Source organism: Pteropus vampyrus, unplaced genomic scaffold, assembly GCF_000151845.1.
Source record: "Pteropus vampyrus isolate Shadow unplaced genomic scaffold, Pvam_2.0 Scaffold39, whole genome shotgun sequence".
In the NCBI taxonomy this organism is placed as follows: Eukaryota; Metazoa; Chordata; class Mammalia; order Chiroptera; family Pteropodidae; genus Pteropus; species Pteropus vampyrus.
In genome coordinates this window covers 6,249,314-6,252,319 of record NW_011888820.1, presented here as the reverse complement: position 1 = coordinate 6,252,319, position 3,006 = coordinate 6,249,314, and the positions used below count along the sequence as shown (strand labels likewise).

At 35.3% G+C, this 3,006-nt stretch overlaps 1 pseudogene; it reads right to left on the bottom strand.

The window, feature by feature from the left end:
- Positions 1–547: 547 nt before the first annotated feature.
- On the bottom strand, positions 548–666 carry LOC111738513 (annotated as a pseudogene).
- Between the last annotated feature and the right edge of the window lie 2,340 nt (positions 667–3,006).

Here is a 3,006-nt window from a genome sequence, read left to right as displayed (position 1 = left end):
GCTATGATATATGTGAAAAAGACCTATAAATAACATTAGCAAATTTAAAGCAAGGCTTGCAGATAAACTCTGAAATAGTGTGTTTGTATCCTAATCATATCTACTTGTGTATCTCTCTATTGTCAGGTGTTCAGATATTATCTGTCAGGATGAAGTTTATGTATATGTAGTTTGGTTTGAAGTCCACTGACCTTTTGTTTTAGGTAATATTTTTTTAATGGAATTTTTTATCATATGATATTTTATATACACAAAAGAATAGATGTAGATCCTGAGACATAGTAATAGAATAATCACTAGCACACCCACTACTCAATTGAAGACCATGAAAATTACTAATACTGTTATTTCTACTTAGGTACTCCTCCTCGCACCTACATCAACTCCTAGAGGTAAATACTATCTTAGATTTTGTTTTTGCATAATTTTGAGCTTTATATCCTATTTATTTATTTATTCATTTTTTTTTTTTTGGCAAGGCAATCCTTGGTTGACCTCACAGTTTGCAAGGACCTTGTCAGCTTACAATCCCTTATTTTATTTTTTATGCCTACAGCACCTGGTCTTCCTAGGTGGTCTCCCATCCAAGTACTAACCAGGCCCGACTCTGCTTAGCTTCCGGCATCAGATGGGATCAAGCTCGTTCAGAGTGGCATGGCTGTAGACTATATACTATTTAATTTTTAATATTGTTATTGCATGAAGGTACTATTTATTCAGTTTCACTGCTTTGTAATAATCCATTGTGTGAAAATACTATGATTTATTTATTTGCTCTCCTCTTAGACCCTTAGAGTACTTTCGGTTTTTGTCATTACAAACAGTACTGCTAAGATACTTGTATAGTTCTTTGTGTGCAAATAGGCAACAATGTTTCTGTGGTATATACCCAGAAATGAAATTGGGTATACACCTGAGACATGCAGAGTTTGAATGATGTGAAAGTAAAGCCAAATTATTTTACAAGAGGCTGTATCAACATGCCCTCTCCAGCATGATACGTACTTTGCCACCTGGGATACAGGGGTGCTGTGGTAACCTGCTTTGTATTTTATTTGGAGCAGCTTCACTTTTACACTTTGTTCAGATCTTGTGGCTGCTTTTAAGAAAAAGTACAACTCTATCGTGCTGCTTCCTGTAATAAGTGAGCAGAGGAAGGAAGCCTTGTAGGGAAAGGCTATATGGCTGTCTCATATGTAAACTAGGATATTACTCAAAAGTCAAGGCCACTAAATATACAGGTGCTTGCACAATCTCAGTATCCCTCACACAGCAGCATGAGGCAGAGAAACCATGGAGAATTCTTTGAGAAACAAATGGTTGTCCAGGAGGGAAGCGGTGGGCATCTCCTAATTCTTCTTTCTTAGGTAGGACTAGCTTGTTAAGTGGGACCAAATTTACCCATCAAAATCATAATTGTCCTACCTCATCTGTACTCTGCTTAAAAAAATATGTCCAGAACCAAATCCTAAGTGTGCCTAGGTATCTAACTTATTTTTATAAAATCTTCACTCTCTAAGTGTTTTTGTAAAACTACATCTTCTCAAGCCATGAGGCTTGTGTTTAGTTCAGTCAAAACCTATTAGGATAGAGTTGATACCTTGATTGAAATTGAATCCATTTATGCCCATGTGAAACATGGCAAACAGCAACCCATAATAAATTTTCCTGTTCTTAACTGAATGAAAATAGGTTTTTATAATTGAATTTCTTTGATGTTTCTCACATTTGCATCCTGAGGAAAATGGAAAGATTTATTACAGGCATGATATGAATTGCCCATCTGCAAAAATATTTTAATAGCAGATGTTTCTACAATGACTGGAAAAGATGGAGAGATAAGAATGGGTCTGTCGGCCTTCTTTTATGATGAATTCAATTAATAATAGATACAATATTGTTTTTACGTTAAGATGGTATTGGTGGAAATTAAAGAAGTCTATAGAAATGGAGTAAGTGTTTGGACCAAAAAGTCTGAATCATTAGATTTAGCGGATTTTCCATGAGGGGTGCACTATAGATAGATAGGATCCAGAACTTTCCCACCCCCTTGAAAAGCTATCAGGAGTTCCCTACGAACTCGAGGACTGAGTTTTCAGTTGTAACTCTAACTCTCAAGACTGTTTAGCTGGAGTATTTGCCATTTCTCTAGTCATTTCTCATAATGCTTGTACTTGGTAGGAACGCGATACATATTTGTGGAAATAATAAATGAATGTACTCGCCTGACTCACCCTTACCCTGCCACTACCATGATCTATGATGGAAAGTTAAAGAAAAAGACAGTGATAAAATTCCAAATTTTATACACAGTCTTTTCTAGGATTTCACAGTTCAAACTTACATGAATCTAATAATAATAAAACCACAAATAACAGGAGGCATTTATTTAGTGCCTAGGATTATTCTAGGTTCTGGGTTAGACACTTCATATTTAATCTTTATAACAGGATTACAACATAAATCTCATTTTTTCCATTTTACAGATGAGTAAAGTGAAATTTAAGAGGAAAATTGCAGAGACAGTTATGAAATCCAGATCCAATTCACTGTGTTGCACTGCCTCATGAAAAGCATTTTAAAAATTCTTTCCAATGTTTGATTTATAATTAAATTTTAAAGGTATGTGAAAAAAATCAAATATATATATGCTTTTGATTCAAAGCAAAGACTCTCTCATACATTTTCTATGTTACATGGAGCTTTTGAAAGTTAAGGCGGTCACCTTGAAGTAAATAGACATCAGAAATAAATATTAAGTTGCATTTATTTCCAGAAATACATAGAAAAACTCATAGTACTCTGGGGAAAATATTACACTATGGTGCTGGTGTGTCTAAGCTTTCTCTGAAATGTGTTTAAATTATTTGTCCATGTCTGTGCTGGAATGGAATTATGCTGTCTGACTGGCCACTCTCAAGACTTCTGTACAGAGCCGAGGACTTTATCTACCGGAAGGACTTAGTAACCCAAGGAGCAAGCTCTCTCTGGATTTAGGACTCAGTG